Consider the following 21,456-nt stretch of genomic DNA (forward strand, 5'->3'; position numbering starts at 1 on the left):
TTGTCACTTCAGAGCCATAACCTGCCCCCTCCCATAGCGGGACACCTAGACGGCGGCGCACAGACCCATTCGCTGTCTTCACACTGACTTCTGGTGACTTTGCAGATCGCACAAAGACTTGGGGACTGACCGGCGTGTGATCTGACGACCCGGTGACATACCTGAGTCTGAAGCAGTTGCCAAGGGAGGTCAGTCATGCCAAACGGAGTTAACCTCTGACTAATAGCTCTGAACCCGTCAACCCTACTGGACCAGGGAAGGTCCAACCGGGTTTGCCGGAGCAGGGAGCAAAAGGGGGGCCATTGTGATACATTTGCCTATATGTCTCAGTTTACTGCTCCCTGCTAGCCAGGTTATTGATGTGCTAATGTCCCCTCACTATTTCTAAAGGTTAATTGATCTATTGTGTTGTGTGAAGGAGAGCTGGGTTTAAGTGGCTTGTGTTAATTATTCTGATTGCTTCATTGTGGTAATTATCTCTCTATATGCGGGGTCGAGCGGTCTGGTTGATGTATTCAGTACAGCTAGTGCTCAGCGTCATTGATGTCATTGTCTAAAGAAAATGTGTTTCAGCATCGGCCCCGTCGTGTCTACCTATAATCTGTATGGAAGCCCCAGTGTGAGGGGGGCGGAGATTTGTCATTGTAACAGTTTTGGAAATGACATATAAGCTGTGTGTGATAACATTAAAGTCTGTGTTGTTCAAGCAGTAAGCTGGTCTCATGTGTGGCTTTCTGGGCGACTCCAGGGATATCCCTCCTCGTGGAATATTGGGGTGATTTTCGTTATGGGAAGAAGGGAACGTTGACGGGGATATCATACCGATACCGTCACAGAAAGTATTGTGTTTTTTAACTGAGCATATATCTTTAGTTAAAATTTCAGGTGAAATTTAAATGTTTACCTTACAGCGGAACTCTAGGTAGTGCTGAAAAAATAAAGAAAATTGTTATCTATACTTACCGTAATTTTCCTTTCCTGGATCCTCCTCATGTCAGCCTACTATGGACCTCCCAATGTCAGCCTACTATGGGTCAGCTCCGCCCTCTCTGACCCTTTCAGGACCACCTCTTTCTTAGCCCATAAAGGGCGACTATCTGCCCACACCAGTGTTCAAAAATACCCACCTTGTGACGGACAAATTGGGTGGGAATCCCCGGCTGACATGGGGAGGATCCAGGAAAGGAAAATTACGGTAAGTATGGATAACAATTTTCCTTATTCCTGGACCTCCCCATGTCAGCCTACTATGGGATGTACCAAGCAATATTAAGAAGGGAGGGAAGACAAAAAATAAGCCAAATCCTCAATGCAATGCTACTCAAATTTTTTAATGGGCAACAGTCGCCGTAATAACCGTAGAGCCAAATGTTTCCTCAGGCGGACAGGCCATTTTAAGCCTGTAATGCCTAATAAAAGGTGTTGAGCACGCTCCAGCTTGCTGCTCTGCAAACTACCTCAAGGGCGACCTTTGTGTATGCTGCCCAGGATGCTGCCATACTCCTTGTTGCAGGGCCAGATTAAGAACATCATGGGCCTGGTGCTGAGGATTTTGGTGGGGCCTTTTAGGCTGCATTCACACCTCCGCGACAAGTAACGCCGCGTACGCGGCGTATTTTGCCGCGAATAGTGTAACTTTTTTTTTACAAATCCTTCCTATTGCTTTGTATGGCCGAACGCCAATGCCGCCTGAAAAAAAGGGTCCGGGACTTTTTTTCATGCCGCAGGTGTACGGCGTCTATGAGATGTGAACCATCTCATAGACAGCAATGGGAATTCTCCCGTCCAGCGGCACGAGCGGCCGGCGTCGGGCGTTTTGTCGCGGAGGTGTGAATGGGGTGTAATAAATAATAAATAAATGCGTGGGAATGACATGAACGCAGCCCAGCCAAGGCAAGTGACCAAAGGCACAGAACCCAGAAGGAAGACCGGGTGAAGATGGAAGTGTCCAGGCCCCGCCTGATTCATCGCAGCACGGGAGGGCTCAGTCTGAAAATTGAAGTGTACACTAATGTGCTAATATGCTGTGCATACTTGTACGTTGTGGCATAACCTACCCCAGGGCCTCTAAAAAGTAGTAATGTCAGGAAAGTTTACTACCGCTTTATTATCACAGGATCCCAGGAGCCTCTCATGGGGCCCCCTACTGACCCGGTGGACGGTGGCCCTTGGGCAGTGCCTAAGTGCACAGTTGCCAACATTTAAAAAATATTTTCAGGGCCACTTTTTTATATAAGTGCTATATTTAGAGTAGCTGAGATCCCCGATGTTCCTCTATACATCATAGTAGTAATCACAAAATTAAATGAGTACTAATAATGGGGCAGAACAAATATGAGAACTGATATTTCCTTTAGTTGAACTAACAAAAGTGTGTCCATTCTAGAGCTGGTAACATTGAGGATATTCAGTATAATTTTAAAGAACTGTTTTTGTGGGTAAGCGACATAGGGGAGGAGTATGGACGGTATATAAGTGGGAAGTATGTGCAGGTGAGGGAGAGGAATGTGGAGGGTCTAACAGTGGGCACTATGTACAGGAGAGGAGTACAAAGGGTATGGAAAAAAGCACTATGTACAGGAGAGGAGTGTGAAGGGTATGACAATGGGCAGTATGTACAGGAAGAGTGAGGGGGTATGACAGAGGGTAGTACGTACCAGAGAGAAGTGTGGAGGGTATGATGGGGCAGTATGTACAGGAGAGGAGTGTGGAGGGTATGACAGTGGGCAGTATGTACAGGAGAGGAATGTAGATGGTATGATAGTGGGCTCTATGTATAGGAGAGGAGTGTGGAGGGTATGACAGTGAACACTATGTATAGGAGAGGAGTGTGGTGGGTATGACAGTGGGCACTATGTATAGGAGAGGAGTGTGGAGGGTATGACAGTGAGCAGTATGTACAGGAGAGGAGTGTGGAGGGTGCGACAGTGGGCACTAAGTACAGGAGAGAAGTGTATGACAGCAGGCACTATGTACAGGAGAGGAGTGTGAAGGGTATGACAGTGGGCGCTATGTATAGGAGAGGAGTGTGGAGGGTATGACAGTGGGCACTATGTACAGGAGAGGAGTGTGTAGGGTATGACAGTGGGTACTATGTATAGGAGAGAAGTGTGGAGAGTATGACAGTGGGCACTTTGTACAGGAGAGGAGTGTGGAGAGTATGACAGTGAGCACTATGTACAGGAGTGGAAGGATATTTAGGGATTGAGTAGTGGTTAAGCGGGTCATACATGGATTGAAATTACGCCAATTATGCAGAGACCAGCCATAGTCAATCTATGTATGGGCTAGCTGGTTTTACACAAGTCAATCTATTAATCAACTTGAGTACAACCAGCCTGTTTTTTTTTCTTAAAACAATCAGTGCTGCCAGCTAAAGTTAGCAACACTGATCATTGTACGCACTGGCAGAACACAATAACACTGCAGGAGTGATTCCCCCATCCACAGGTCAGCAGGTGAGAGGGTGTGTGGGGACAGGCTGGGGAGAGACACTAGTCAGTGGCTGGGTAGGCACTGGTATCAGAGCCAGATACACACAGGTTACATACGCCACGATCGTTAGGCCCCATACACACGGGAGGATTTATCCGCGGATACGGTCCAGCGGACCGTTTCCGCGGATAAATCCTCTCGAGGATTTCAGTGGATTTCCAATGCGATGGAGTGTACTCACCATCGCATTGAAATCCGTGCCGAAATCCTCTGGCGATGATGTGTCGCGCCGTCGCCGTGATTATGACGCGGCACCATGCGCGACGCTGTCATATAAGGAACTCCACGCATGGGTCGAATCATTACGACGCATGCGGGGGATCCCTTCGGACGGATGGATCCGGTGAGTCTATACAGACCAGCGGATCCATCTGTTGGGATGGATTCCAGCAGATAGATTTGTTTAGCATGTCAGCAAATATTCGATCTGCTGGAATCCATCCCAGGGGAGAAATATCCGCGGAAACAGATCCGCTGGAGTGTACACACCATAGGATCTATCCGCTGAAACCCATTTGCTGGGATTTTTCAGCGGATGGATTCTATCGTATGTATGGGGCCTTAGAGCGAGAACAATAATTCTAGTACTAGACCTCCTCTGTAACTCTAAACATGTAACCTAAAAAAATGTAAAGCATCGCTTAGGATACCAAAAAAAATTGTGCTAACTTAACTAACTGTTTTTTTAATGAATGAAACATTTTTTTCCAAAAAAACATGTTTGAAAAATTGCTGCGCAAATACCGTGCTAGAACTGCACAATTAATCGTTAAAAAAATCGTGATCTCGATTCAACCCCCCTGACGATCTTCAATGCAGAGTTTGCTGATCCTTTCATATAACAAGTGGAGAGACTTTCAGCTGTCAAAAGAAAATATCTGGGCAGTCTGCCAAGTTTTTAACAGGAAACATTGTAACTGACACTTCCTTCTTAGATCAAAGGGATACACTTCTGTGTGTAAAGAACAAATCTGGGCAGTCTGCGAAGTTTGTAAACAAAATGAAACATTGTAACCAACTAACATTGTAACTAAATTTAACCACTTAAAGTCCAACACTTGTTTCTTAAGTTAGAAAGCAATACTATTTGCTAGAAAATTACTTGGAACTGCCAAACATTATATATATTTTAGCAGAGACTCTAGGGAATACAATGGCTATTGCTGCAATATGTTATGTCACACTGCATTTTCCCACTTCAATGAATAATAAAAACCATAAAAACAAAACAGTGAAGTTAGCCCATTTTTTTTTTTTTATGTGAAAGATGATGTTACGCCGCAACAATCGTTAGAGAATCGTGATCTATCTTCTAAGCAAAAAAATTGCAATTCTCATTTTAGCCAGAATCGTGCAGCTCTGTACCCTGCAACATAAAAAGTGCAAAGACCACCATAGAGTAATTTTCTAGCAAAAAACAAATGATGATTTTTACATGTAGTAGAGAAGTGTCAGAATTGGCCTGGGTGGCAAGGGGTTAATTACCATGAGTAATATACAAATAATTATTATAAGCACTGTGATCCTATCAGTCTGCTGTAGTGTGTAGCTTCTGACAGGCTGTGCAAGCAGGCCCGTATCTCCGGAACCATACATGATAGCTGTCCCATATTTTAACCAGTTGTGGGGTAGCTCTTCCCATGCCTACCCCCAAATGTGGGGTTTCTGTGACCTCTGGTCATCGAGCTACAACCCCCCAAATTCGATCTTAGAAAAAAAAAATTCTTAAAAAAAAAAAAAAATGTTATTTTTTATTTATTTTTTTGGGCAAATGGGCCTATCTTGAGAAAGGGGCCTGGAGCTGCAGCTCCATCAGCCCCATTGTTAATCCGGCCCTGCCTTGTTGAATGTGCTTTGATCTCTGAAGGAGGAAGGCCCAGCGTTTTGTATGCAATATGTATGGTCAAACCAGGAATACACAACTCTAGATGTTGCTGGCATACCCTTTTTAGGCCCCATTGGGAAAAACCTACAGCTGATCTTGTTTTCAAAAGCTATTAGTCCATTTCAGGTAGGTTGAAACCGCAGAGACCGGGTCTAACCTACTCCACTCATCAGCCGGGAAAGGCTGGGAGAATGACCTCCCAGTTCAAATGAAATTATGTGGCCACCTTAGGTAGAAAGCTCGGTATCGGCCTAAGGACTACAGTGGGGATCGGAAGTTTGGGCACCCCAGGTAAAAATTTGTATTAATGTGCATAACAAAGCCAAGGAAAGATGGAAAAATCTCCAAAAAGGCATCAAATTACAGATTAGACATTCTTATAATATGTCAAAAAAAGTTAGATTTTATTTCCATCATTTACACTTTCAAAATTACAGAAAACAAAAAAATGGCGTCTGCAAAAGGTTCGGCACCCTGCAGAATTTATAGCATGCACTGCCCCCTTTGCAAAGCTGAGACCTGCCAGTGTCATGGATTGTTCTCAATCAACGTCTGGGAAGACCAGGTGATGTCAATCTCAAAGGTTTTAAATGCCCAGACTCATCTGACCTTGCCCCAACAATCAGCACCATGGGTTCTTCTAAGCAGTTGTCTAGAAAACTGAAAATAGTTGACGCTCACAAAGCTGGAGAAGGCTATAAGAAGATAACAAAGCGTTTTCAGATGTCAATATCCTCTGTTCGGAATGTAATTAAGAAATGGCAGTCATCGGGAACAGTGGAAGTTAAAGCAACATCTGGAAGACCAAGAAAAATATCAGACAGAACAGCTCGCAGGATTGTGAGAAAAGCAATTCAAAACCCACGTTTGACTGCACGATCCCTCCAGAAAGATCTGACAGACACTGGAGTTGTGGTACACTATTCCACTATAAAGAGATACTTGTACAAATATGGTCTTCATGGAAGAGTCATCAGAAGAAAACATCCACACCACAAAAATCAGCATTTGAACTTTGCAAATGAACATATAGACAAGCCTGATGCATTTTGGAAACAAGTTCTGTGGACCGATGAGGTTAAAATAGAACTTTTTTGCCGGAATGAGCAAAGGTATGTTTGGAGAAGAAAGGGCACAGAATTTAATGAAAAGAACCTCTGTCCAACTGTTAAGCATGGGGGTCGATCAATCATGCTTTGGGGTTGTATTGCAGCCAGTGGCACAGGGAACATTTCACGAGTAGAAGGAAAAATGGATTCAATAAAATTTCAGCAAATTTTGGATGGTAACTTGATGTCATCTGTGAAAAAGCTCAAATTAAAGAGAGGATGGCTTCTACAAATGGATAATGATCCTAAACACACCTCAAAATCCACGGGGGATAACATCAAGAGACGTAAACTGAAGGTTTTGCCATGGCCTTCACAATCTCCTGACCTCAACATAATTGAAAATCTATGGATAGACCTTAAAAGAGCAGTGCGTGACAGACAGCCCAGAAATCTCAAAGAACTGGAAGACTTTTGTAAGGAAGAATGGGCAAAGATGCCTCAAACAAGAATTGAAAGACTCTTGGCTGGCTACAAAAAGTATTTACAAGCCGTGATACTTGCCAAAGGGGGCAGTACAAGATATTAACTCTGCAGGGTGCCCAAACTATGGCAGACGCAATTTTTTTGTTTTCTGTAATTTTAAAAATGTAAATGATGGAAATAAAATCTAACTTTTTTTGACATATTATAAGAATGTCTAATCTGTAATTTGATGCCTTTTGGAGATTTTTTCCATCTTTCCTTGGCTTTGTTATGCACATTAATACAAATTTATACCTGGGGTGCCCAAACTTTCGATCCCCACTTTGTCTGGGAGCACCAAACAATATGGTTCTTTAGATTAGAAGGCGCACAACTTGGAGACTCTTCTGGCAGAGGCAACGGCTAGTAAAAAACACATTTTTTTTTAAAGAAATAATGAACAAGAGAAAGCTTGATCAAATGGCTCCACTATACAGTACATGTTGCCGAGAATGTGTTTCTAGCACGACAGCATCGCGCTGATTCTCGGCGACATGGTGATGACATCTCGCACTCGCTGGAATAGACAAACACATTCCAGCGAGCGCATCATAGAAGCGATGGGAGATCCGACTTGGATTCCCGCCAATTCTATCTGCGGCGTTTGGTATGCATCCTGAAAGGGAGAACTCCACGCCAAATTTTAAATAAAAAACCGACATGGGTTCCCCCCCCAGGAGCATACCAGGCCCTTAGGTCTGGTATGGGTTGTAAAGAGACCCCCCCTACGCCGAAAAACCGATGTGGGGGGGTCCCCCCACAATCCATACCAGACCCGTATCCAAAGCACGCTACCCGGCCGGCCAGGAAAGGAGTGGGGATGAGCGAGCGGCCCCCCTCCTGAGCCGTACCAGGCCGCATGCCCTCAACATGGGGGGGTTGGGTGCTCTGGGGCAGGGAGGCGCACTGCGGGGCCCCCCCACCCCAGAGCACATCATTCTACGCAAATCCCTATTCGCGAACGACTTACGCAAACAACGTAAAAAATTCAAAATTCGACGCGGGAACGACGGCCATACTTAACATTGAGTACGCCTCATATAGCAGGGGTAACTATACGCCGGAAAAAGCCGAACGCAAACGACGTAAAAAAATGCGCCGGACGTACGTTCGTGGATCGCCGTAACTAGCTAATTTGCATACTCGACGCGGAATTCGACGGAAACGCCACCTAGCGGCCGGTGGAAAAATGCACCTACGATCCGACGGCGTACTAAGACGTACGCCAGTCGGATCGAGCCCAGATGCAGTCGTATCTTGTTTTGTCTTGTTTTACGCCGGCGTAATTCTTCTGTGGATCTGGCCCACAGTAATCACACCTCCTTGATTAGTGACCACAGAGAGAAAGCTCCCATGACTTTTTTCATCAGGAAACAGACAACCAGGAAGTGTTCAGAACAGAGAAGGATTACAGCAAAAACTAACAATGAGGACTGCAGTAAAGTAAAGGAAGCTATTTAGCTAAAAAAATATAAAAAAATCCTTTAGTGACCCTTTAAGTGGCCCTCGCTCTTCAAAAGTTGGGCACCCCTGCCTTAGGAGCTTTGTTGGCCCTGGGCTTGGAAGGTTTCTGGAAGGTTTAACTGGCTCCCTTCCACTGTCTAAAAAACTGTCTGTAAGCACTAAATCCTTTTTTGGATCTTTTGTTAAACCGAAAGGGCTGCTGTTGTCTTTTTCTCTTCTGTGGGATTAGGCCAGTCCTGCTGCCTGAAACCTGCTAAATTGCTGATTCTCCCATCTAATATAACGGAATACAGACTGTGCTTAGAAGCCTTATCGGCCGACCAATGCTTCAACCACAAGGCTCTGCGGGCTGTGACGGAATGAGCCATTATCTTTGCTGTCATCTTAACCTGGTCGACAGCCAATTCAGCCACAAACGCTACAGCAGTCTTGACGAACTGCAAAGGAGAACTACCACTTCCCAGACTTTCATCCGAACAACCATCCACCAGCTCCACTACCCACAATCGAAGGCTGGATTCACACCCATGCACTCCCAGCGCTCCCCACATTCTGCAGACCCGCACCACAGAACTTGTTCCATAGGAGACCATGGTAAATGGACCGTAGTACAAATCCGCAAAAAGCACCAAAAACGCACAGGTGCGAATCCAGTCCAAGGGCTGCTGCCACAGAAGTGAGTGCTACCGCCGGTCTGCAGGCTGCTCCAGCCAAACTATACAACCTTTTTAGGTCTGTGTTTATTCTGCGAACCATAGTATCCATAAAAGAGACCGAATCCTCCAGCGGAAGCATAATGTGGGGGGGGCGGTGTGAATCTCTGTAATGAAGCATCCACCTTAGGCGTAGTGTCCCAAGGCGTACAGCTTTGATACTCTATTATGCACATTGAGCTTCTTCTCAGGCACCCCCCCCCCCACTCATCGTCAATTACTTCTTTAATTTCAGAAATGAATGGGAAAGAAGGTAACAATTTCTTTAAATGCGGGTAGTATCTTTGCGGTTTCTTTGGAGGCGACGATTCTTCCTGCCACTTCATCACATCCTTAACAGCCTCTACCAAGGGGGAAACCAGTGCAAAAATCAAACGTATGCGATTCTAAGACCATCTCAGCTTCAGATGGATCCGAATCGCTATCGACTTCAGAGTTAAAACGCACTGAAAACACATGATCTGAATCTGCAGATGCTGAAGATACAGCAGGATGAGCAGGATTCCTTGAAACACTTGTTAACCCTTCCTTGACTGCGTGCTTAATGTAGGATTAAACTTGGCATCCTTTCGTAGCATTGTCCTGAGCCGCCTCCTTGAAGCAAGATGCGCATACCTGCTTTCCTCTCAAGAACTCAGTTGATCAGGCCCAACAGGATCTTTCTTCTGCCTGGGCTGGCGATGAAGACCTATCCGAAGAAGAGGATCTTCTTCTGTGTCTGCACCCGGATTTTCTCTTTCTAGAGGCTTTCTGATGTCTTGACCTCTCTTGGCTCAGGTCCGAGCGACTAAAGTGAGGTAGGCGCGTAGGAGATCTGGAATGCCGTGACAACAGGTGTCTATCCAGCTGCATGCGACTCTGCGATTTATCATGTCTTGTCCCTTTTTTACCCTCTGAGGCTGGAATGCTGATTTGGAACCTCTTTGCAGGCATTTATCCCGCAATGGGCCCTTCTCTCTGTAACCGGTTAACGCCCGCCCATTGTATATATACGTCCTGTTTTTAAAGATGAATATCTTTAAAAAATAATTAGCTCCTGTCACCATCGCAAGCCAGCCCCCCCCCCCACCATCATCATCATCATCATTAAAAAATAATTAGCTCCTGTCACCATCGCAAAACAAGCCCCCACCATCATCATCATTATTAAAAAATAATTAGCTCCTGTCACCATCGCAAGCCAGCCCCCCCCCCATTGTAAGCCCCTCACAGCCTTACTGTTCTGTGCTGTGTCACGGTCCGGCTGTCACGATGCTCCCCCACTGTTGGTAACAGTTCTGGCGCGCTGATAAATGTCCCGCCCTCCTCCTCTAGACCAGCTTGTGTGACAGACAGCACACTGGCTCTATCACACAAGCTAGTCTTCTAGGAGGAGGAGGGCAGGACATTTATCACAGCGCGCCCGAACTGTTAACGCTGCGATCTCCAGGATCGCAGTGTAACCGGCCGGCATTGCCTGTCAGGGTTGGGCCAGCCGGTTTAAAGTCCTCCACGGGCCGCAATAGGTGCCCCGGAGCCACGACAAAGGTTCAAAAGAGCCACATGCGGCTCCGGAGCATTTATACTGCCAGTGTCCTTTGCCAATAATACACAGTCATTTTTACTGTACCATACAATCCCAGCACCACGAGAACCCACCTCCTCAGGATATTTACAGCCTATATGGGGGGGTCTTCTGAACCGGGAGAGGCTGAACCCGAACATGATGGATGATGGAAGAAGAAAAAAATAATAATAAACTTTAAAAGATGTCCGAAGCTAGGACAAAAAAAGAACACTGGTGTGGGTAGACAGACCCCCTTTATGGGTTAAGAAAGAGGTGGTCCTGGAGGGGTCAGAGAGGGTGGAGCTGACCCATAGTAGGCTGACATGGGGAGGTCCATAGTAGGCTGACCTGGGGAGGTCCAGGAAAATGTAATTTGCCCCCAACCCAGCTAATTAACAGTATAATACCAGTTTTTCTAGTGGATTAGATATGGCAAAGTATTATTTACCTAATTACATGAAGTCCTACAGCAGCCAGACATTTTCTGTCCAGCGCACTAATGTGGGAGGGCACTCCTACATCATCACGTACATTGTAGCGTGCTGGGTGTTGGTCCTGCATTTTAAATGATAATATCAGCAAGAGGAGTGGCACCAAGAAATTAGCAAGAAGAGTCGTCATAGGGAGGAAGCTGTGGGACATTAAATTAAGCACTTAAGGACCGGAAGGATTTACCCCCTCAATGACCAGGACATTTTTTGTTATACGGCACTGTGTTGCTTTAACTGATCATTTTTTTTCCCACGAATAGAGCTTTCTTTTGGTGGTATTCGATCACCTCTGTGGTTTTTATTTTTTGCGCTATAAACAAAACAGAAAAAGAGTGACAACAAAATATCCCCAAAAAAAATAAAAAATAATTAAAATTTCTTCATCAGTTTAGGCCAATATATATTCTTCTACATATTTTTGGTAAAAAATCGCAATAAGCATATATTGATTGGTCTGCGTAAAAGTTATAGCGTCTACAAAATATGGGATCGATTTATGGCATTTCTATTATTATTTTTGTTTACTAGTAAAGGCGGTGATCAGTAATTTTTAACGGGACTACGACATTTTGCGGACAGATCTTTTAACACTTTTGACACTTTTTTGAGACCATTGACATTTATACAGCGATCAGAGCTAAAAATAGCCACTGAGTACTGTATAAATGTCACTGGCAGGAAAGTGTTTAACACTAAGGGGCGCTCAAGGGGTTAAGTGTGTTCCCTGGGAGTGTTTCTAACTGTACGGGGGCTGGGCTGACTGGAAGAGGAGAGAGATCGCTGATCCTAATCGCTAGGATCAGCAGATCTCTCGCTAATGTCCCTGTCAGAACGGGGATCTGTCTGTTTACATTGACAGATCCCTGTTCTGGCTCTCGTTCCCTCGATCATGGGTGGCCCGTTGACATAGCAGCAGGTTCTGTACATGGTACAGATGCGCCACTTTACAGGCAGACTAAGGGGGACCCCAGGCACTATATTAAAATTATTTTTATTGTTTTACTTTAAGCATCAGTAAATCACTGCTCATTTATTTCATTGATACATGTCCCCCAGGGCAGTACCCAGACCTCCTTAACATTCGTATGCCCAATAACTTGCATATGAGCTTTCAAAATGGGCACCTTTGATTTTTCAAGTTCGGGTTCCATAGACTTCAATGGGGTTTGTTGTTTTTGCATGTGTTCGAAAGTTCTAGCGCAAACCGAACTGGGGGGGTTTTCCGCCCATCTCAACTCCCAACCAGCCCAGGTGAACAAACGATAAGGAGCGGCCTCAGCATACATGTCTCCACCACACCACACATCCTGATGCAAAGGGACAAAGCTCTGGTGGGCGAGGCAAAATGCATCACGGTATGTGGTGGGGTGGAGACATGTAGGCTAAGGACACTACTTATCGTTTGTTCACCTCGACTGGTTGGGAGTAGCGACGATTCTTTCCTCTTTACATTTATTAGTCCTCTGGATTGTTATCAGAATAAGCCTGCACCCCATGCACACAGGACACAGGGATATACTTTAACCTAACTACCCTTTTTCCTCTCTCCCTTGTCATGTGACATGTCATATGACCGGAAAGGGGAAGAAGAAGCTGGATTCTCCTGTGGTTACAGTGTTATCTGTGAGTACAAGGAGGAAAAGGTGGGGCAACTATGCCTTAAACCTTGCTGTCCTCCTTAGACCCCTTTAGCCTCCTCCCTGTCTTAGGCTAGATTCACATTTGTGTGTATAGCCTGTGTACTTTCAGTACAGGTGCTATGTTAAATTTAGAGGGGGATGAGAGAGTTACTTTGCTCTCATCCGTGTTGATTTGTGTAAATTGGGCTTCTGCCAGGCTGGGCTGTTCTGTGGTTCCATTTTGTGTTCCAAAGATACATTTCCATCTTTGGATAGCAGGTGGCGCCAGAGGAGTCCAGGCGGAGGCGCCTTCCTGCCAGCAGCCAATCAGAGGAGTTTTTCCCTCACGGAGCATGCTGGAGGAGGGTATTTCTTGGGCAGATGCCATTTTGTGGGGTTCTTCGTTCGTTCCTGGTTCCAGGTGCGGCACCCACCTTTAGGTTGTGCGCACATCACGGGCCGGGGCGCACGTGCTACGCGGAGTTCCCAGTTCTGGGCCCTCATGGCCCGGAGCAACTGAAGCTGCAAAGGGGCCCCAGTGACTTACTGGGTCCCCATATTCTATGAAGGAGATCCCAAGCGAGTTGTGCTGTTCGGTGGGGAGTCGTTCTGGGGTGAGCCCGGAGGCAGGTGATCCAACAGGGCTTATACAATCCATCGGGGATCTGGGTGACCGGACACTGAGAAGTTGTATGCTGCAACTTGTCAGTCGGTGACCCCAAAACCAAGAAGTCTACCTGAGGGAGATTCAGGCAAAATTATATTCATTGAGAGGATTCGCTCTACTGTCTACGTTCCTGAGTAGAGGGCCTGTGGCAGAGGTTCCAGTCCTAATTTTAATTCTATTAGAGCCAAGTCGGTGGCAGAGACTTGTTCCTTCTCAAAAGAGTGATACTCTGGCTGCCAGGTCGGTGTGAGAGGCCTGTCCAGGTACACTATACCCACTCCGGCTGGAGTGGCGACATGAGTTAAAGTCCCATTGGAGGTAGGACTGCTTCCGTTATCCATAGGCCTGAATCTGCAAATTCTCCTTTCACCAACCTTTCTCTATCTACCTCAAGTTGACTGTTTGCCGTGTTGGGCAAGTAATAAAAGCACAGAAAATTACATCCCGCTGTTTGGACATTCCGTCATTGCTCATCATCATCCTCATCATCATCCCTAGACATATCACAGAGGTAACATAACATGCCGTCCCAAATCTAACCAGCGGCTCCTGAGGGGGTAGCGCTACATGTGCATTGTAGAAATATGAGCAAAATCGCAAAACTCTGCAATGCACAAAAACACACAGCCTTTTTGCACAGGTTCAATGGTGCCATTAATTCTGCGAATGTGTAATCCCCCATACAGCTGCCTTTGCATGCCCCACTGCAAGTGTAAACAAGACATTAGGGTTTGTTCATATGGGTCAAGGGAATTCAAAGCCATCAGCTGAGCAATATTTTTGCTGCCCTCCAACCACTGACCTGAACAAGGGGATGCAGCTGTTTTGTACACATGTCACGGCCACAATGCTTTGCTATGCAGCTACGGCAAAAATCAAATGGAATGGGGCAACACGGCAACTGGATGCAAGGCACATGGCTGCAATGCAGTGGGTCAGTGAGTTAAAACAAACAGCAAGGAGGTAGCATTGCCTCCTCACCAGACACGTTCTGAAAAGTGATCTGCCATGTTGAGTTTGGCCGAACTCCCCCTGGTTCGGTTCGCACCAGAGTTCTCAAACATCGCAAAAGTTCGGACCCAAACCCCATTGAAGTATATGGGACACGAATTTTAAAAATCAAAAGTCCCCATTTTGAAGGCTAATATGCACGTCATTGGCCATAAAAAGGGTATGGGACCCAGGTACTGCCCTGGGGGACATGAATCAATGCAAAAATAAATTTGTTAAAAATATTGTTTTTAAAGGAGCACAGATTTTAATGATGCTTAAAGTGAAATATTAACATTTTTAATATAGTGACTGGGGGGTCTCTTTAGTCTGCCTGTAAAGTTGCACATCTGTACCGTGTATAGAACCTGCTACAGCAAAACTGACATTTATAAAGAGAAAAATACATTAAAATTGCCAGCAATACAAAAATGTTAAAAAAATGGCGTGGGGGACCCTCTTAATCCATAACAGGCCCTTCAGGTATGCCCCGAAATCCATAGACCCCTATCTGAGCATGCAGCCCGGCAGATCAGGAAAGGGGGGGGCGAGGGGGTGCTTTTGAGGCTACCCCAAAGAATCTTGTTCCCATGTTGATGGGGACAATGGCCTCTTCCTGACAACTCTGGGCTGTGGATGTGGGGGTCTGTGGGCAGGGGACTTTTTGGAATCAAGAAGCCCCCGTTAACAAGGGGACCCCCAGATCCCGACCCTCTGTGAATGAGTAGGGGTACAATGTAACCAAAAAAAGTATCAAAAATAAAGACAGGAGGAAGTTTTTGACAATTCCTTTATTAAAAAAATTAAAAAGTAATTTCCCCAATGTATATCCATCATCAATCATGACACCCGCTGCACCACCGGACCCGGAAAAAACCTGGAAAAAACGCTGAATGCCTGCTCTGCCGTTTGACAGTTCTTAAATATGTAAGAGGCGGAGCCACCTGGTTACGTCACCTGGTTGCACGTCCCCTTGTGACATCACCGACTGGTGCATGCTGAGTCGTGCCATTTGCAAGTTTGTGCAGGGAAACAGGGATGCTTTTCATTTTTTTTATATTTATTTTTATTTTGTTACAGTTAATTTATTTTATTATTTAACTTTATTACTATCACATAAGGGACTAACTAGTCCCTTATGTGTTAGCATGGGTAGATGACAGGTCCTCTTTATGGAGACATCAGGGGTCTATTATACCCCTAATGTCTCCCCTGTAGCTAACCAACCACAGATTGTGCTTGATTAGCTGCTTATCCAGCTAAAGTAGCCAGGGATTGACCGTTCTGATTATGGAAGTGATGAAATGCTTCTCAATTACAGGTTTCCTCATTGCAGAAGAGATTGGGGTATGTCTGTTCCCTGATCTCCCCTTGCTTGGCATCCTGAGGCAATTTACCGTGAAGGCATGATGAAAGGTGAAGGTGGGCAGTACCAGCGGGGGGGGGGGGGTAAACGGAAGAGGGAGGGCTCTACAGCCACCCAGATCATATTTACAGAATAAAGGATCACTGGTTGAAAAATAACAATACCAAGCTCATGGTTGCAGTAGCAGACATGAGCTTATTTCATGCTCCAGGACATTTATAAACATACATTGGTAGGCAACTGCTGGGCTGAATAAGTGAAATGTTTTATTCAAGTAGTTATCAATTGATTGTTATCACATATAAAAAACACAAAAATCGAAAATAGTAAATCCAGATCATACCTTTTACATATACTCCATTAGAAAATCATTAGACTGACAATTACAGGTGAAATGTCCTGCATGTTAACACAAATCACTATATAAACATTTTTTTGGAGGAGAAGTGGAAAAGGAAATAGAAAACATAGATCTCCAAGCCTGTAAACTAGGGGTGAGCTCAATGTTTGAGTCTAATAGCGAATAATATGGGGCATTCACAGCAAATTTGAGCGCTGCGGAACGCCCCATAATGCACTGCAAGATCGCAGTGTATTGATGTCTGCTGATTGGCCTAAGCATGCACCTGACCTGGGATCTGGAATACATTACAGCCGTGAGCAGTTTTAAATAATTTTTTTTTTCATTTGGAAATGTCATTTTGCTGCGGCACAGTAAAACATATGAGAAAGATGCACCACTTTACAGGCAGACTAAGGGGATACCCAGGCATGATATTTAAAGGCATATTTCATTTTTATTGTTTCACTTTAAGCATTATCAAAATCACTGCTCCTAAAAAAAGGGCTGTTTTTTTTTTTTTGCATTGATACATGTCCCCTGTGGCAGTACCCGGGTCCCCAAACACTTTTTATGGCAATAACTTGCATATATGCCTTTAAAATTAACACTTTTAAATTTTTCACGCTCATGTCCCATAGACTTTAATGGTGTTCGCACAATTTTTTTTGCGAACTGAACCAGGGGGTGTTCCTGCATCCCTACTGTAAACTGTACCTCCTCACTTACATGATATACCTTTACTTTTTCTCTTGTGTGTAGATTTCAGCTTGATACTGAGCACTTTAGCTGAAGCTCATAGGAACAGACAGCTAAACATGTGTAAATGATACTAAAACGATGCCTTCTGGTTGGATATAATAATACAAAATATAAATATTTCATATTTTATATTTACATGGCTAAAGATGAAATATACTGTATAATTTTTTTTTTATTTTTTATTCTTAACCACTTCCTGCAGCGGCCTATGGCCGATTTACGTCCGGGAAGTGGTTTTGAAATCCTAACTGGACGTCCATGGACGTCCTGCAGGATTTCATGCCGCGCGCGCCCGTGGGGGCGCACAGCGCGGCGATCGGTGATGCGGAGTGTCAGTCTGACACCCTGCATCTCCGATCTCGGTAAAGAGCCTCCGGTGGAGGCTCTTTACCACGTGATCAGCCGTGTCCAATCATGGCTGATCACGATGTAAACAGGAAGAGCCGTTGATGGCTCTTCCTCACTCGCGTCTGACAGACGCGAGTAGAGGAGAGCCGATCGGCGGCTCTCCTGACAGGGGGGGTTCGCGCTGATTGTTTATCAGCGCAGCCCCCCCTCGGATCGCCACACTGGACCACCAGGGAAGCCCACCCTGGACCACCAGGGAAGGACAAAAAAAAAAAAAGCCTGAAAAAAAAAAAAGTCTAAAAAAAACAAAAACAAAAAAGCATTAAAAAAAAAAAAAGATGCCAATCAGTGCCCACAAATGGGCACTGACTGGCAACATGGGAATCAGTGCTGCCCCACAGTGTTCATCAGTGCCACCCCAGTGTCCATCAGTGCCACCCCACAGTGTCCATCAGTACCACCCCACAGTGCCCATCCATGCCCAGTGCCCACCTATCAGTGCCCATCTGTGCCACCCATAAGTATCCATCAGTGCCACCCATAAGTGCCACCCATGAGTGCCCATCTGTGCCGCCTATGAGTGCCCAGTGCCGCCCATGAGTGCCCATCAATGCCGCCTATGTGTGCCCATCAGTGCCGCCTATGTGTACCATTTTCATCGGACATGTAGATTTTGGTCTGATGTGTGTACACACCATCAGACCAAATTCCCCGCGGACAGAAGAAGTGGCGGCGACGATGACGCGGCGACGTGCGCGACCCAGGAAGTTCAATGCCTCCACGCATGCGTCGAATCACTTTGACGCATCCGCGGGATTTCGGCCCAGCGGACATGTCCGATGAGTCGTACTAATCATCGGACATGTCCGACGGACAGGCTTCCAGCGGACATGTTTCTTAGCATGCTAAGAAACATTTGTCCGCTGGAAACCTGTCCGCTAGCCCAGGAATCCGGTCCGCTAGGCCGTACACACAGTCGGACATGTCCGCGGAAACTGGTCCGCGGACCAGTTTCAGCAGACATGTTCGGTCGTGTGTACGAGGCCTAAGTGTTTAACAGCGTTTTTGAGCCATAAGCTTTTGTGGGAGGATAGCTTTGAGAGATTGTACGGTCATAGAGAGTTATAGAGATTGTATGGTCAAACTGTAATGTCTATGGTGAGACTTTTCCATTTTGCCAGGGGGCTGAATGATTAAAAATAAACAAAGAACAAATAACTGATTCCTCCATCCACACAAACAGGGAGGAAAGGAGAATCCCCCTCCACCTGGACATTGTATTCTGACAATACACTGATCGGTGGCTGCAGTAATGGAAATTTTTCTGTCAAGCGCAGGGAGCCATCACAGGATGAAATTCTGCTGGTCCCTATGTTGCTGACGAAATATTAAAACTCAAAAACAAATATATTTTACAAAAGCAATATTAAAAGTTTGTATTCAACCACAGCATAAACAGTATACACCAAGAATACATTTTAAAGAATAATAAAAAAAAAAAGCATTGGAGAATCACCTTGATTATTCTGCTTCCAGTGGCTCTTGTCCCTTGTCACAGCACCGGTGGATCAGCTGTGTGTGAGCAGCAATTCTTTAAATTCTCCCTGACACCCTGTGCAGTACCGCCCTCCTGCAAAACTTCAGAAAGGTTGCTATGAGACAGTGTCACAGACACCGCAAATGACAAAGGGCCTTTCAAGCGAAAGAAACTGTTCAAGAGGAAAGGGATTAGGAGTGCGACAAATGATTTGATTGGGACTAGTTAATGGGTTTTTATTGCCTTTTAGGTTTACCATAGCGGATTAATTGTATTTTTTTGTTCAACCAGCGGGTTAAACAAAAAAATAAATGAGTCGATTCCCCCATCCACACATTCGAGATGGATGAGGGACTCCCTCCCGCTGTGCTATTGTATCTTGCCAGCCTTCCCCGTCCGCAGAATACAATGGTCAGTGCTGTCGGCTATGGGCTGGAAAAAGACAGCTGTTGTGACCTCCAAACATTACCGTATTTATCGGCGTATACCGCGCACTTTTTTGCCCGGAAAATCAGGGCAAAATCGTAGGTGCGCGGTATACGCCGATACCCGCTTTCCCGCACCGAGTTTGAATACTGCGCCGACATATACCGAGCGCAGTACACTCGTGTATTGTCAGGCAGTCTCGGCTCCTCCCGCGCTGACGTCCTGGACGTACAGGACGTCGGCGCGAGAGTAGCCGAGCATTGCCGACAATACACGAGTGTACTGCGCTCTGTATATGTCGGCGCAGTATTCAAAGAAAAAGGGGAGGACGCCACAGAAGGACGCCGACCCGACGAAGAGGACACCCGAAGCCGCAGACGGACGCCGGACCCGACGAAGAGGACACCTGAAGCCGCAGAAGGACGCCGGACCCGACGAAGAGGACACCCGAAGCCGCAGACGGACGCCGGACCCGACGAGGCCGCCGATGGACGCCGCGCAAGACACCAAAACTGTAAGTACAAAAAAAAAATTTTCCACAGGATTCGGGGCAACTTTAGGGGTGCGCGGTATACGCGGGAGCGCGCTATACCGCGTTAAATACGGTAACTACTTTCTGCCCACCCACAGTAGTTGTACTGTGGGTGGTAGCTGCAGGCCAGGCAGTGTACCTTTCTTCCGGTGTTCTTCCGGAAGCTCCAACTCGCCAAAATCGCCAACCACATCACTTCCGGTGACTCTCCAGCAGCAATAATTGGAGATTTCGACGAGTTGGCTTTCACAGAACATCGATAGCGTAGACACGGTACACAATATAATAAGTGGACATTATTAGTCCGTCCGCTAGTAACCAACAACATGGCTACCTCCAAGGCAGCGACCGTTTTTTTTCCTTCTTACCCACTATTCTGTCCAAACAGCTGTCAGGTCACCCGTAGCCAGGTGACAAGTGCACCCCGTAGGGGTCAGGGATGCACCACAGGGTGGTGAATCCTATGGCCGACTACTGCTAGCAGAGACGAAGCGTGAACCTAAGATCACCCAGGGCGCGGAGTCTAAGACCCAGTTTTGTATTCACCAGAGCCTTTGATGGTAAGGGTGGTCTTGGCCGCAACTGGGTCCAGGTCGCATCCCCGAGATTCCTCAAGTCACACTCCGCAGGGAGAAAGGGGAAGCAGTCAGCAGGACAAACAGTGGTAATGGGCAAGCCGAGGTCAGGGCAACAGGCAGACAAGGATAACCATGGGACATGCAAATAGTCAGGGGCACAGGCAGACAAGGAAGTCGGGAACAAGCCAAAACGGTACACGGAAGATGAACGAAGCACTCTGCAAACAGGAACTAGCAACTATACTGCAGACAGGAACTAAGCATAGGAACACTGTTGAACAGCACTGCAGACCTGTAGAGCAACGGTTAATATAGGCTTCCTGGGATGGACTAGGGTGGAGCCATACAGGAAGAGGAAGTGATAAAAAGGGAAACCAGAACAGGGTCAGCCTCTAATGGACACATGGAGATCAGGTAACCAGACAGACTTGATGCATGTTCATGACAGTACCCTCCCTCTTAAGGCCCCTCCCCCTCCCCAGCCTGGAGCCAGGGCTAAAGGGGAATCCCAGAAGAAACCTCCTCGACAAATGGGGCGCAAAGATCTCAGATGCAGAAATCCAAGACGCCTCCTCAGGACCAAATCCTCTCCAAAGCACAAGGTACTGAAAAATGCCTCTGCAGAGACGAGAATCCAGAACTTGAGTATCCTCATTGACCAGAACCGAAGTAGGGACAGGAGGAGAGGATTTATTGAGGACCAAAGGCCTTTTAGGAATAAGTAAGGGCGTGAGAGGGTCAACAGGAATCCGATTAGGATCAAGCAGACCCTTAACGATGAACTGGGGATTAAGCACAGGACCATCAGACTGGGCAGAGGTCAGAGGAACCCTGAAGTCAGGTTGGTTAGAAGGTGACAGGGCACAGGAGTCAAGCTGGATAGCAGGGAAACCAGCAGAATGCAGAGAGCCCTGAAAACAAGGTAGAAAACCCCATTTGGCCGAATGAGGCAATCTATCCAAAGGATGGATTGAGCCCCTTAGACAGGTTGCAGGAGGGCCTGAACAAGAAAAGGTAGGAGGCTCACTGGGCATGGGCTGACCTGGCATAGCTGATGCAGAGGCCGATTGAATAGCATAGTCAGGTGTAGTGATTACCCGAATCGCATCACAAGGCGTAGTGA

At 46.2% G+C, this 21,456-nt stretch overlaps 1 protein-coding gene across 1 annotated transcript in view; it reads right to left on the reverse strand.

Annotated features, from left to right (window-relative positions):
• Positions 1 to 18,874, reverse strand: part of TTLL2 (tubulin tyrosine ligase like 2) — a 31,833-nt gene extending 12,959 nt beyond the window's left edge. Inside the window, exon 1 of the mRNA XM_040351069.1 lies at positions 18,777 to 18,874. The gene's annotated coding sequence lies outside the window, so the exon portion shown is untranslated. The remainder of the gene's footprint in view (positions 1 to 18,776) is intronic.
• Between the last annotated feature and the right edge of the window lie 2,582 nt (positions 18,875 to 21,456).

Source organism: Rana temporaria, chromosome 4 (genome assembly GCF_905171775.1).
Source record: "Rana temporaria chromosome 4, aRanTem1.1, whole genome shotgun sequence".
NCBI lineage: Eukaryota > Metazoa > Chordata > Amphibia > Anura > Ranidae > Rana > Rana temporaria.